This window comes from Tasmannia lanceolata, unplaced genomic scaffold (genome assembly GCF_043159265.1).
Source record: "Tasmannia lanceolata isolate RefF3 unplaced genomic scaffold, GAP_Taslan_0.1 ptg000003l, whole genome shotgun sequence".
Taxonomy (NCBI): Eukaryota; Viridiplantae; Streptophyta; class Magnoliopsida; order Canellales; family Winteraceae; genus Tasmannia; species Tasmannia lanceolata.
This window is the reverse complement of record NW_027518680.1, coordinates 42,612,731-42,628,963: the sequence shown is the minus strand read 5'-3', so window position 1 is coordinate 42,628,963 and position 16,233 is coordinate 42,612,731. Positions and strand designations below refer to the sequence as shown.

Below are 16,233 nucleotides of genomic sequence, written 5' to 3'. Positions count from 1 at the left end.
AAATGCGCTCTTTTCATCACATGGGACACCCAATTGCAGTGTACATGGCAATCAAATCTGTTGAATCCTTCTGACGTGAAGTACATCAGCTCCTATGTAGTCATTGATACACTGCCGCTGGGTGTCCCAAGTGATGAAATGGGGCACATTTATCATCTCTCTTGGTTATTAGAATTCTTCGAATTAACTTCATAAGTGCGAGAAATTAATGCAAAATCTATTGTCTTTATTTTTGCCCTCCTTTTATTAGATAAAAAATTCCTACGATACGGAGGTCCCTTGGTTGAAACAGCGCGTTTGTTAGATAGAGCAGATTTTGGGTTTTGGGGACTATGCCCTTCCATCCCTTGGATCGATAGAGAGGGAGGGCAAAGCTTTTGGGTCAAGTGGATGGACCCAAATCATGTCTGCATTGCCCCATGTAAAATTAGCAGCTAGAAGCTTGGCTAGACTTGGTTGTAATGAGAGAAAAAGTGCAAACACCTGTGGACCCCGATCCGAGGATGCCGAGGAAACGAGTCCCTACATCCTCTGGATCATCCACGTGTGAAGGAGAGCTCTGCCAAGGAACTCTCGAAACAGATGCCACCCTCATAGCAAAGCACGAGTGACGATAAATGAGATACCTCATGATCCAAGGATAAATCCCCAAACCAAGATGTACCTGAAATAAACTCAGAGTCGGTATCCATGGATAGGCCATGGAACCCCAAAATCAAATCCTCTGTGCAATGGATAACCAGAAATATATATGGGCTCGTGCCTGGTTACGAATGGAGAAGGTCTGAAGAGCACCCCCAATTCGTCCGAGTGCAAGCACTTGGTCTCTTATGCTATTTATTATTAACCTCGAAGAGTTTCGGGCGAAAATCATGTCAAATGGGAACAAATATCCCCGAGTGAACGTCTACCTAATCATGCATGACTCGGGAATGAAATAATAAGCACATACAAAACAAGATAAAAGATGTGTCACCTAAGCACAACTAGATTATGAGTGACATGCCTAATGGGTGTCTAAGTTCTGGTGTGCAAACACATGCATGCTACAGCTAAAGGTATAAGGTCTGCGCATGAAAGTAAGAGAAAACAACAAAATACACAACATAACAAATCATAAGACTCTAATGATTGAGCCCGAGTCCTTGGATGGTCTGATGTTCATCCAAAGAAGCCTACGTATCCCCGCCTCTGCAAGAATCAGAGCAACGTAGTTCTTCGCGCCTATTCTAAGCTATGATTCCTAAGACACCTAGACCTCTATCCTAGACTCGATCTAAGAGACCAGACTAGTTATTAAAGTTTCTTGTGCGATTATTTAAATTCCAGTGAATTGTGGATTTTAGGACACCCTATATGCCCTAACTAAATGCAGGTTAGCCCTAAGCTAATGCAGGTGGTTCCTACAACCTATGTGTAACTAGGCTGTGTTTCCTAAGGAAAATTAAGGATGGACTAACGTATCCTATTCTAGTCATCAATCGGCGATGTGGATCGCCAATTGACCGGACGGAGGCGTTCCTATAACTTTAGGACAGACCCCTAACTGTAAAACAAGCACACAACAAACAAACAATCAAACAACCTATCAAGAAGAAACTCCTAACTCTAAAACTCTCTATCTAGGAGAAACTCCTAACTCTAGAGGAAGATCTTTTGAAAACAAGGTTTTAAAGGTTTTTGAAGAAGGTTTAAAATACTATTTACAAAAGTTTGGCTGGACATGGGATATGGATCCCAAGCTACACTACGTACCTTGTGGAAGAGGATCAAGCCAACGTAGTTCGAAACGAACTTTCCTAAACTACTCCAAAACACAACACATTACACTTTTTTAAGGTTTTTGATGTTTTCAAATGTTTTTGATGTTTTAAATTTCTAATGTTTTTGAGTTTTCAAATATTCCAATATGTTTTTTTGATTTTAAAGCTTTTCCAATGTTTTTGGATTTTGAAAGTTTCTAATGTTTTTGGAGTTTAAAGTGTTTTTGAATTTTTAAATGTTTTCACCCTTTTGGTCAAAGACCTAAGGGAACACAAAGCAACACCTTAGGGTCAAACCCTAGGGCTAACAGGGGAAACCCCTAAACCAGGTAAGCTAAAGTCAAAGATAAAGAAATGATCTAAGATCCCAAAAGGCAAAGCTCTAATGAGACTGCTAGTCTTTAAAGAAGAAAAGCGACGACAACACTAAGGAGAAGCTCCTAAAAACAACTAAAGAAAGGGGGAAATGAGTCAAAGACTCTCTAATGACACTATCAAAAGGACGAATGAGTCAAAGACTCTATACTGATACAACCTAAAAGACAAATGAGTCAAAGACTCTCTAATAATACCAAATGAAAGACGAGTGAGTTAAAGACTCGCTAATAATACCGCCAAGAAAGACAAATGAGTCAAAGACTCCCCAATAAGGACAAATGAGTCAAAGACTCTTTAATAAAATCATCTAAAGGACAAGTGAGTCAAAGACTCTCTAATAATACCATTAAAAGTCAAATGAGTAGCAGACTCTCTAATAATATCAAATGAGTCAAAGACTCTAATAATACCGCTAAAAGGACAAACGAGTCAAAGACTCGCTCCAAAAGAAAGGGGGGACTTTAACATGAGGCTGGATAAGCCTCCTAAAAGAGAAACTCACTAATGGGACAAAGCCTGTCTCCTTAAGAAGGTATGACTTTCTAGTGAGACAAAGCTTGTCTCCTCAAAGATACATCTAAACTCTAATGAGACAGTGTATGTCTCCTATGGATCAAATTTCTACAAAACTAAAAAAAGGGCTCCCTAAGGGATAGATTCTAAAATGACAAGGCATGTCTCCAAAGGAAAATCCTTAATGAGAACGAGTGTGTCTCCTAAATGCTACTCACTAATGAGATTGCAATGGTCTCCTAAATGGAGGACTCTAGATGACTCTTTCATTGCCCTTGCAATGAGGGAATGATTCTATCTAAAGGTATTTAAAAGACTTGGAAAGTCTACTAAATTGAGAGGAGAACACTACTTGGACTAAGCAAATCCCCTAAGGATGGACTTGGGCTACTAATGTCCAATGTCTAAACGAGTCTAAAAGGCTGGACTAGCCTTTTAAATGAAAGAGGGGAAAACTATTAGGACTGAGCAAGTCCCCTAAAGTTGGGCTCTTCTCAATTGAGGAGTAGAAGAAAATATATGAGCAAAAGCTGAGAACTGCTACGGACCTTTGGCAACTAGGAAATTCACAACAGGGAGATGAGCTCATCTCATTGTCAAAACATGACGATAAAGCTAAAACAATTTAATGAGAATCAAACTTATATCGAGACTCAATTAAGTGACAGTTAAAATCAATGAAAGCTCAAACCGATACACTTCTCCAAAAATTGAATTAGGAATTCAATCATGAATTTATTTGATGGAAATGCCAAAAACTAAAATTAAATAAGGTTGAAAGCTACTCAGTAGAGTAAACAAGTAGGAGAAACATAGAGTATTACCTCTTTAATTACTATCCTTCACCTACAGCACAGGTAAATATTATATAATATAGAGATAACACTCAGAAATGCACAATTGCATTATATGGTTTATTCAACACAACTGAACTTACATAAAATTTACAAACATCTTTTAGTTTCTATAAGTATTTTTGTACAGCTTCTGATCTTCATTTTCCAAATAGGCACAATATACAGGCACTCAATGATAAGCTTCAGTTGTTTGCTAATTCAAATAATAGACTAAAAAAAAAAAATCAACACTAAAACTGAACCCAAAGAATATTTGACAGCTTAAAACTATAGGAATGATTCAAACCCTTTACATTTCCTTAAAATCTTAGCACACAACATTATATGGCAAACCAATTTCATCATGTTAGGATTATCCGCAGAACTCAAATTACCATAGCAAACATAATTTTCACATTAACCATAAACAAAAGAAGGGGTGAGACATTTCAAAATAGTGACGATGAAGTAAAAGAAGAATTATATGAGCATTACTTAATCACAAGAAAATCATCATTCAAGAAATACTTGAGCAATCTTAGGATATTTCAATTAATCTGATTAATCTGCAAATCACGGCACATCTTCTCACACTTTAAAATCACCAAACACAAAGATTGAACCCAATGACACAAATCATTGATTTATTTACTCGTAATCATAGGAAACGTAAGTATGAGTCAAGGCTAAGAATAGAACAGGGATCAGCCACAATACAATTACGCTAAGATTGATAACATTTCCGAAGAAAGAGTTGCCTTGAAGTTGAATTATTCATGTTTACCTTCCCTTTGTACATAACAGTGCATGGTCATGGATCTAAAATTTAGCATGTCAATCATTATCTTATAATCACAGAACCAAGAAACAACATACAGAATCGAGTAACTATTCCAAAATTTTTACATCCTCATGATTTATGGTGGCACATACACTAAAACAGATATATGACTCGATCACCTTTTCAAAACAATACGAATGCCAATTTCAATGTAAACACTAACTCAATGCGTGTTAATATTTCTGAGAGATAAAATCATCATACTACAATGTTAAAATCAAGCTTTATTAGCACTATGAATGAATGAGGGGGGTTTAACTAAGGAAAATGTATTGTATAGAACCAGCAGCACACCAGATTAATGTAGAAACATCTATCGAAATAGCAGCATAGTTCAATTTGCATATAAAAACATGTGGCATCTTATATGAAAGAATTATCAAGAAATTAGATAACCTGGATTGATAATGCTGTGCCTCTACCTGAATTCTTATAGGCCTATTAGAACATGCCTCCTCGTTAGTATATAATTTGAAACAATGAAGAACTACAAATGACATTCCCATTACTTTATCTTAACAGCCATACGTCCACATATATTCTTGCACAACCATACAAATACACACACTCATGCATGATACATATACACATACATTTATTCACAGATAAACGCACATTGACTGACAAATATTTACTTATGCACATATGCACATACGTACGCGCGCGCGCGCACACACACACACACACACACACACACACACACACACATATATATATATATATATATATATATATATATATATATATATATATATATGTATGTGCAGGTCCAGTGCAAGTGTCTTGGATACTAGAGGAAATGAAAATGTGTTCTAAATCAATGAAGGAACCCTCCCAAGAATTCGATGAGATGTGTTAGGTATAATCTGTAGCTTATTATATACTAAGAGAAATAAAAAAAAATGATAGTCATTACAGCGCCAGGGTTATAGGCATGCGGAATAAGTTATGAGGTAAATAATAAAACTGATTTGAGATATAAATCAAGATAATCGAAAACATCATCACTGTTACAAAAGGCAAATGCTCAAATTCCATTCACTCTTCCTCAAGCAACCAAATTTTTCTTGAAAATTCACTTGAAATAAATCATCTAGTTAGATAGTACAGCCATACAAACAGGTGCATACACTTACACACATACACAAACATATCTTTACTCTATCACTGCCTGTTCAGGCAAAAGAAAAACATCAAATTACTGCCTTATGAAATGACCCCAAAGTCAATCACTGAAGAATATACTGGGGAGGAATGCCATCTTCAAAATGTGATGGTTGTTTTTATCAAAAGGGGTGAGAGGGCTGTTTTTATCAAGGGTGATGACCCAACAGATTTGGGAGATAGATCTAGGATTGCTATCATAGTCGAGTAGCACAAGTATCTCAACAAAGTATGACTAACAGATTCTATGCTCACATTTGATTTACAAGCTCATTGATAACGACATTTCTACCATACCTAGATTCTATGCTCACATTTGATTTACAAGCTCATTGATAACGGCATTTCTACCATACCTATCATACTTATCATACATATCCAATTTCACACAAGATGTTTTATGCATGAGACATATTCCCCAAAATTTCCATTCTTGAAACTAATATTTCATAACTTCATTCTAAAATTTGTACCAATTCATCCTAACTTCTTACCACCACATCAACAGACAACATAATCATAGCTTTTCACGCAAACTAATAAAAACTAACACAATGGAAAACCAATAGAGCTTGTGAACCTATCAAATATTGTTGTGCTGGTATCATTTTCAGGGAAAAAGAAATACTAATTAAAATTGGAATTAAAGCTACAACCAGCCAACGAACACAACTATGATCAATGTTTGGGATAACATACAAAACCACTAACCTGCTCCATTATTCTGATCCAATCACGTACATTCTAATTTTATTCCTTAAGTTGGATAATCATATCAGCTCAGACTATAAACTATCACAACACAGATTTGCCAATTGATTTAACCAAATTTAGTTTGCCCTCTGTAGTCGAAAAGAAAGATTGATTTTACAAAGATAATAAACTTGAACCATGGAAAATACCTAAAAGAATCATTTAACTGACCAACAAAAAAGATGGGCATGTATTATGTCAATATCTGAAGTTCAAAACTCAAAGATAAGCACAATTATGATAACAAATACATGCAAATATACACTTCCCATTACCCACAATTCAAATATTCACGCTAAAATACTATAGAACCTGGTCCACTACCACAATCTTCAATTCTAATTCAAAAGACCTCTTCCCCCCTCTATCCTCTTTTTTTTACAATCTGCCCTTCTCATTATGAATGACAACAACTACCTAGAGATATATCATAACAACAACCAAGAGCACTGAGAAGCACAATTTAAACACAAAATAGAAACCAACACCCAGAGAATTTGGGCATTTAAAACCCAGAAATTAGATTGTCGAGAAGAAACCAATTCAAAGGAGTCTCAACTAGAATTGCTTTTTCACGATGAAAGAATTTAAATCATAGCATGCCTGTCAATGAATTACCAACTCATATTCTCATGATTTCAGATAGAATCTATGATATACACATCATGAATCGGAGCATTACAAGCAAGGTTTTAGATATCCTCAAGTCATTCATCTAGATCTAGACCACTAAATATCGAATCCATGCCTTAAAGAAACATCAAGAAATATGAAAAATAAAATAGAATTACCTGCCGGAAGTTCTTAACAAAATTGACTGATGGAAAGCTTGTTGACGATATGAACACACCAGATCTGCCAGATCAGATTCCAGCGAGAATCGATCGCGAAGATGAAAGACTTCGGCCGGAGTATGACCGGAATCCGGTAGGATTCATTGGAGAATACAAAGATCAGATCAGAAAATGAAGAACAAAAGGTTAGGGTTTCAAAAGCAAAAGAGATGGAGATGAGTTAGAGTTTGCTAGAAGCTAGGATTTAAAGGCTGGAAGAAAATGATAGAATAATCTAGCAAAAAGAGAAAAATAAAGTGATTTTAAAAAAAACAAAAGAAATCAACCAGATCTTGACTGGAGATGAGGATCGGAGATCAGGTGAAGTCGTCGGAGAAGAAGATTAGAGTTCTACCAGAAAAGAAAAGAGGAAATCGGTTAGGGTTTTGATGGTGATGGGCTTGGAGGTGAAAGAAATAAGGTTTTGGGAATGGTAATGACGATGATGATTGAGGGAGAGAGAGAGATGGCAAAGTAACAGATCTGACCTTGGATGGTCGGAAAAAATGGTGAATGACCGGAGGGAACAAGGTTTTCTTCTCTTCTTTTTTTTTCTCTCTCGGATTTCCAGCGAGAAAATGATTCTCCTCTTGATTTTTTTTTTGATTTTATATATATATATATATAAATAAAAGTGTTGATAACGGCACTCCTAATTGATGAGGCGCGCGGAAATTGAGGAGGCGCGCCCGCCAGATTTGTCTTATTCGACTTGGGAGCGCCCATCACAGGATAACTCACCCCCTTCTCATCTGGACATCCCCTTCCGCAGATAACTCACCCCCCTTCTATACTTATGCTACAACTCTTTCTTGGCTTGTCCTATTTGACAAATATGCTCGGATTTTGATGAAATTCGACAGGGGCCTCGGTGGGACCCTAACCCAGCTTAGGATAGAATTCAGGGCCTCAACTCACTAATTTGACGAGGTCTTGCACAAACACTACGAACTTGGGTCCGATCAAAATGGGGTGTCTACAACACCAAACAACCTCATATCTTTTATTTATCTTCAAGATTTCTGAGTCTACACGGGCTATTGCTTATCCTTTTAGCCCGCAAGGCAGTGTTAGAAGAATCACTTTTCACTTCCAATCCGCCTTCCAAGTGTCTAGTGAAAATGATCAATCCTTCGTGAAGATAATAGCTTCTATTGATTCTGTGATACCTTTAGGACCTGCAAAAGAGTAGATGATATCACTCGAAAAATTACTGAACATGCTTCCAATGCCTGCAGGGTTGCCAAGGGAGCAATTGTCGACATAAAGTTTGAGAACATTTCTAGGAGGTTTCCATTTCACTATAACAGGGACGCTACCTTTCAAGGTTGTGTTCCAGTTTCTAATGATGATATCATCCGAGTATCCTTAAAAAGAATGATGCTGTCATGCTGAAGACCCCAAGAGACTGTTGTCGATTTGATTTGCCAAAACATCCTACCTACTTTCAAAGATGTGTGTTCCTTTCCTTCCAACTGATCCAAAAAAATAGCAGAAGGCATGATGTACTAAAGTGTTGTCCCAAAAGAACCAAAACATGTTATTAATCGAATTCGGAAATACCCAATTAACTCCAAGATAACTAAGAACCTTGTTCCAAATGAGTAAAGCCAATCCTTAGTGCATGAAAATATTTGAAGAGGATTCTTCACAGTAATTGCAAAGGCAACACTTGTCACCTGATTGGCAAGCCGGAATTGGTGACATCAAAAAGATCTTTCGATCAAAATCTGCCACAACAAAAAAAAAAAAAAAAAAAAAACGCTGGATGAGGCAGCCATTTATGGTAGATTTTGAAGCAAAGCTTACATTCCCGAGCAAATAAAGCATGGAATTAATCACCTCTGGAGTGCATCTTTTTGTTTTCTGCTTCTTATTAGCTCTAACAATTCAACATGCTATCAACAGAGAATTACAAACAAAGAGACAATTACCAATATCAAAGCAAAAGTGCCAATAGCATCTCCATTTTCAAAGGTTGACTTGGTTAGAATTTTAGATCAATAGGAAGAGGAGGAAAAAAAGAGGCTTGTGATGAGCATCTATTTGAGTCGATCATTTCCAAGATCTAATTCCAGTTTTTGCTTATGTAGTGGAAACGTGTGAGGTTTCACCTCTGTATCAGAAAATCCTTTAGAGAGGATGAGTCTCCTACGTGGTTTCCACGTAGAGTTTTCAGTTTTATTATTTCTTCATACCCATAAGAGAATTACAGCAGCAATATAAAGACTATGCATCCCTTCAATTAAGGAAAAGATAACACTCAACTAACAGACCATCTCTACCTACCAGGATAAGATACATAGTTATCCCTTATTTAAATAACCCAACCGAACTAAATAAGATTCAAGGGAAGTAAAAGACTAGGACTCCTAAAGAACTAAAAGACCCGACATATCCTCCTCGGTTGAGGTTATTACATCCCTCCCTGCTTCATATAAGCCTTGTACTCAACGCTGAAAAGCCCATGGTTGACAACTTTCTCCAGATCTTCTTCGAATACATCATAGTCTGCATCTCCTTCCAGCATATAGATTTGAATGGACTTGCACTTGTGACCGGGAACAAACTTTTCATCACAATTGTAGCAAAGCCCACGGTCGCGACGTTCTTTCAACTGTGTATAACTGAGCCGCTTTATAGGTGGATTGGATACGGCTGTCGTTGGATTGGATATCTTGGGGCTAGGAGTCAACGTGGAAGCCATTGTCGCTGAGCTAGGTGGTAGCTTGTCAGGTTGGAAACGAAGATGGTATTGTGCCTTATCTTCTTGAGCTCGGGCAAGGGAAATGGCGTTGACGAGTTTCTTGGGATTGTGAACCAATACATTCAGTGCTAGATCTTCCAAAAGTCCTTGTACAAAACAACCAACTAAGGCCTCTTCTGCCCATCCAACTACCCTGTTGGCTAACCACTCGAACTCACACGGGTACTTGCGGACGGTCCCTATTTGGCGAGGTTTGGAAAGAGATCCGTGAAAGTTTTGATATGTAGTAGGTCCGAAACGTACACATAGAGCATCAATGATGTCCTCCATGTAAGGTTTGGCTTTGACTGTTGGTACCATTGAAACCATTGGGATGCCTCTCCATCCATATGAAAGGAAGTGAGAACTCGCTGATCCTCTGGCGTTTTCTGATATTGAAAAAATTGGTCCGCCTAATAAATCCATTATGATGGTTCACCTCCATCATAACGTGGAAAATCGATTATGACGAACTGAGCTTGAATCCTTCCTTCTCCCGTGCTTCCTCCGCTATGATCTCCTTGAAGGAATTGAGGTTGTGAAGAACGAGTCGGTGACGCTCTATCAAGAACACCGGAATTCTGCTCCAAGCGTTTGACGGACTAGGATAAGGCATCTTGGCGTGTGATCACTGTGTGTAGAAGCTCCTTGATCTCCTTGATGTTCGAATCCAAAAGTTCGACCTTTTCTTCCATCCTCTTCAACCCTGTAGGCTGCATTGGCATGCCAATAGGTTGGCTCTGATACCAGATGTGAGGTTTCACCTCTGTATCAGAAAATCCTTTAGAGAGGATGAGTCTCCTATGTGCAAACCACGCAGAGTTTTCAGTTCTATTATTTCTTCATACCCGAAAGAGAATTACAGCAGCAATATAAAGACTCTATGCATCCCTACAATTAAGGAAAAGATAACACTCAACTAACATAGCATCTCTACCTACCAGGATAAGATACATAGTTATCCCTTATTCAAATAACCCAACCGAACTAAATAAGATTCAAGAGAAGTAAAAGACAAGGGTACTCCTAAAGAACTAAAAGACCCAACATATCCTCCTCGATTGAGGTTGTTACAAAGCGTCTTACAATCCACATATTGTCAATGTCTGGTAACAGAGAGTTGATCTACACATGACTTTCATTGATCATTCTCTTTTATTAATTATGGGTTTTCTATCATGATTATGACTCATTTTATTTGCAATCCATAACCCATCTCGTCCCTCTAATCTAATATTAATGCCAATCCAAGATCCACTCCAATACTTACTCTGCAAGCTCTTCTGTAGCTTTTAACCAGTTGGAAGCACCACATCAACCTGGAACTGTAACAAAATAATGAACAAGCAAAAAAAGCAAAAAAAAAAATTGTAACAAGCTTCCATGACAGTTTATCCAAAATTCGGATCTCAGCCTTATGGCCCTTATCTGCTCACAATTGGATAATCAAAGAAAATAAACAACAACAAAAATGGGTTCCCACAAATAAGAGGAGACCTAGCAAAAGTGACAATCAAAATGAAAATCCTAAGCGAACAAAATTGACAAAAAAAACAAGGAAAATCCGAAGTCTTTCTCCCTCTCTCTCAAGAAAAAAAATTATTAAAAGGGTGAAAATTAATGAGAAAATAATCCTAGCTAATGGCGATCCTTGAAAAGGTTTTGGGGCTCATTGAACCTAGGGACATTGAAGTTGGATTCCTTCATGAGCTTCTTTTTCTTGGAGGCGAGGCGGGTTCGAAAGAAGCCCTCAAAGGATGGGTTTCTTGATGTAGTGAGGAAAAATGCATAACCAGCAATGAAGTAGAGTGAGGTACTGAAGAAGCAGATGGGTTCCATTACATCCCAAGAGAGCTCCCAAAATGTAAGTCTCATGCACCCAACAATCTGAAAGACAAGGAAACCTAGGCCACACCACAGCTCCCTTTTAACCACCCTCTCGGCCCGCCTGTCTATGCCTTCCTTGGCATTCTCCATCTTCTTTAGTTCTTTCCAAAGGGGATGCTCCAACAAGAAGGGATCCAAAGCACCATTGATAGCTCTAGCCACCTGAATGAGTAAAGTACAACATGTTCGTTATTAGAAAATGTGGGGTAATTGTGCATGTGGTGTGTATTATGTTTGTTTAGGAAAAAATTTATCCAAGGTTAGTGGCTATTTAATCAACCCATGTGATTTTTTCATTCCATGGCGGATTTGATCAAGGGTTTATCCTATGACAGAACCCATCAAATCAACGGATTTAGGCCCTATTTGTTTAAGATTCTCACAACCGATTGTAACTCCAATGCGATTATTGGACATAAATTTATGTTTAATTTTGATTCCAATAATCGGTATTAGAGTCACAATCGGTTGTCAGAATCTAAAACAAACAGGGCCTTAATTATATTATTTTATTACGGATCTCCGATCGAGGGCTAATGTTTAAAAAAATCCAACAGAGGAGGAGAAAGCATATTTCTATTTTTCTAATCTTACCCTCTCAGGGTGAAGGATGACAGTGTCCCCAAGGACAAGGACATTGCCAGATTGATCGAGGGACTGAGCAATCTGTTGAGGAATGGCAGAGTTGGATGATGATGATGATGATGATAAGGATACACATTCCCTGCACATATCCACCAATTCTACATACGAGACGCAATCCTTTGGGAGGGTCTTGAGCCTTGTCCTCAGTCGCTCCAACTGTGTGACTTGGAGGAGTTTCTTCGCATCTATTATGGCCTCATCGTCTTTGGATGGAGACGGCAGAGGAGAGAGGGCATCGAGCTTAAAGTGCCCTAACTTGGGTAATGGGAAGGGGAGATGGGTAAGAAGTTGTTGGATCATGAGATCGCGCCGATGGAGGAACCAAGGTGAACGATGATGTCCATTGAAGCTGGACGGCCGAGATAGCGCGCATTCTCCGCCCTTGAAGATTTGGTGGGAGTCCTTGCAAAATTGACAAGGCGCCGAGAGGAGGCTGCTTAGAAGATGGCGAGATGTAGAAGAAGAAAGAGCAGACATGATGGTAATGGGGGTGGTGGTGGTGATGATAAGGGAGAGGGGATAAGGAGGATATCATCAGATAAAAGAAAGGATGCTATGTTAAGATAGAGGGAATGAATTCAATTTATGGAGATATGACTGAATGCATGGGTTTGTTAGGGTGTTTTATTACATATATGCAAAAATCTGTGCTTGTAATTTAATTATATGTATTATATATTTATGGATAGAGATTGACTCTACCTCATCGCAAAGTCTGGGTAATGTTTGTTATGAACATTATTTCCGGTCCACTTTTCATCTTTTTAGTGCCACCTTTCATATGCTTCCCCTTTTCTCTAGCCGGTGGCGAAAAGAAGCCGCCAAACCAAATGTTTGTTATACCTTTGTACTCTCTTTTTCTCTCTCTCACCAAATGTCTGTTATAGCCTCTCTCTCTCTCTCTCTCTCTCTCTCTCTCCCCTGTGGATATGAATGATTCGTAAGAAATGAAAGGGATACAACTAATCCTTACTGTAAGCCCAATGGTTCTCACCTTGGCATTCCCATCTTCTTTTGATGATTCCAATACACAAGTGATTTTATATCACTAATGTGTTTGAATGTCTAAGTTGTAGATTATAATTGCGCTAAGACAAGATTGCTTGGATTGAGGCCAAGAAGCTCTCATTGGACCACATTAGGAAGGCCAAAGACATCGGAGATCCAAGACGCATAAAGACTTGAAGCATCACATTGAAGATCAAAGTCTTTTTAGAATGTGTAGACACCCCCATTTTGCTAGGCTTTAAAAAGCAAAAGATTCGGTAGTATCATCAATTTTTATATCCGTATTCAGCATTAGATTAGGCATCTATGCATTTTAGGGTAGATTTCATTTCATTATGAGAGTTTTGAAGTTGATTCACAATCCTGAATGTCTCTAGGGGGTTCCTTTGGCCTCTGAAAGATGAAAGTTCAAGTTTCCAAGCAAATGAAAAAAGCTGCTATTTTTAGAATTTTCAGGGTTTCCCTCATTTTTGCCTATTTTGCACTGCAGGGGTATTTTGGTCATTCCCGATGTGTCTCGTTTGACCCTCGAGTTATATTTGAGAAATCTTGAGTGATTTTATAAATTTTGAAAAAGCTGCTATTTTTAGAAACTCATGGGGCTTCCACATTTTTATCATCTTATGGATATTTCAATCATTTCTCATTTGTCTAAAACCATCTCGAGGGTACGGCTGATGGATTATGAGTAATTTCGTAAGCTTTGGAAAACCTGCTAAATTTAGATCTCTCAAGATTTTCTCTTAGTCTTCACTTCGGGGGTATTTTAGACATTTCCAAACATATCATATTTGGTCCTTAAGTTGTGTCTAAGAAATCTTGAGTCCGTTTATAAATTTTTGAAAATCTGCTATTTTTAGAATTTCTCAGGGTTTTCCCTAGTCTCGCCAAAATTCTAGCACCTTGGGGTAATTTGGTCTTTTCCTGTGTAATTCTTTTGATCCCCGAAATATGTCTGAGAGATTATGAATGATTTCCTGAATTTTGGAAAACCTGCTAAATTTAGAATTTCTCAGGAATTTCGCTTAATTTGGAAATTTTAAGTGTTGAGGGCATTTTGAGTATTTTCAGGGGATACCAAATGATTCTGTTTAATATTTCTCACCGAAATGACCCAATTTTAAAAGTTTCTATTTTTGAAGTGTGACCACAAAGACTTTCCATTTTTAATTTTTCCCTTTAGGGGTGAACCAATCTGAGGGTATTTTGGTCACATTTGGATGTCTAACAGTCAAGTAGGGGCATTTTGGTCCGAAAAGTTATTTCCCAAAAAAGATGGTCCGATCATGTGTGAGGGATGCACCATAAATGTCAAATGGGTTAAGTCCATATATAGAATGTTGAATTTAGAAAGATTTTATTGATTTTTTATGAAAAAACCCGAAACCCGTGTGAAATGGCCCATTGGGCTAAAGCCCGCAAAGATGGAGCTCATGTGGGTTCACCCATATGGGTCAACCACCATGGTGGGCGGCCCACATGGTTGACCCACATGAGTTGAGCACCCACCTTGATGATGTCACAATGGTGACATCATATTTGTTAAAAGAAAAATAAAAAGAATAAAAAATAAAAAAAAGGAAAGAAGGAAAAGAGGAATGATTGCTTAAAAATGTTTTCTTCCAAAGAAGCAATGTGGAATGAGAATAACATGTCTTGATTGACAAGAAATTAAGATTTGAATCAAATCCAATTTTGAAACAAGAAAGAAAGAAAGCAAGAGGGGAAAATTGGAAACAAGCAAAAAAGGGAGCTCTCACATTGGAAATTGCTATTTCTCTCTTAACCCTAACTTTTTTTTATATAAAAATCAAAGCAAACAATCCAGAAAAGGGGAAAAAATCCAAATTCGTCCATTTTCTCTCTCCTCCCAAGAATTTTTTTTTCTTTTCTCCCTTGAAGTGTGATCTCTCTCTCAAGTGTTCTTCAAAAAAGGAATTCTTGAATTCCTCCTTCTTCTCCAAGGCATCATACAATCAAGAATTATTGGAGTGTTCTTTAGGTCTTCTTCATCATAAAAAAGGGTGCGACAAAGCATATACCTCGGATCTACGCACCCTAAAGACAAGGAGCGCGATCAACGTGGTGGAAATAAAAAAAAAGCAAAGAAAGAAAGGGAAGAAAGGACGCAGGATCGAGCGTCGGCGAGATTTTTCGGAATTTTCGGCCTTTGGATTCGGCGAGGATTTTCATCATAGGTAGGTGCACTATTTTCAGATTTTTTCAGGATTATTTGGTATTCTTTATATATTTTTGCATGGTTTTTAGCATTTAATTAAATTTAATTCGATATTATATGTGTGTGCTCAAAATCATGATCTACATGAGTGTTTCAATTCCGATTCGTCCCGAAATTTAATACACTGATCTATTTAAATAGACTAAAATAACCATCGGATCGGATCGGACATTGAATCAAAGGATTTTGAAAATTTGACTGAAGAGTGAAATTTCATTTAAAATAATGGCTGAGAAATTACAAAAGTTGAAAAAATAGCTATCTCAGGATGATTTGTTTTGTGGAATTTCAAAATTTTCTTGTGTTCATCAAATAAGAACAAGGTTAAAGGACATTTTCTAGATTCATAATTTTCTTGAAAATCGTGTTTTAAAAATAGAAAACTCTTCAAAAACATCTTTTTGACGAAGAAAAATAAAATATATACTACAAATATTCCAAAATTAATGAAATTTCGTGGAAAACTAATATGATACTGATACATTCTACCATGAAGTTTTGAGAATTTTTGGATTTTTTTTAATATATTATTTAATGTTTTCTTTGAAAATTATTAGATTTTGTGAGAATTTGTACTGACATCAGATCACAATTAAAATTCTCCAAATTTTTACAGTAGTCTTATAT

At 37.4% G+C, this 16,233-nt stretch overlaps 1 pseudogene; it reads right to left on the bottom strand.

Annotated features, from left to right (window-relative positions):
- Positions 1-11,465: 11,465 nt before the first annotated feature.
- On the bottom strand, positions 11,466-12,836 carry LOC143869788 (calcium uniporter protein 5, mitochondrial pseudogene; annotated as a pseudogene).
- Between the last annotated feature and the right edge of the window lie 3,397 nt (positions 12,837-16,233).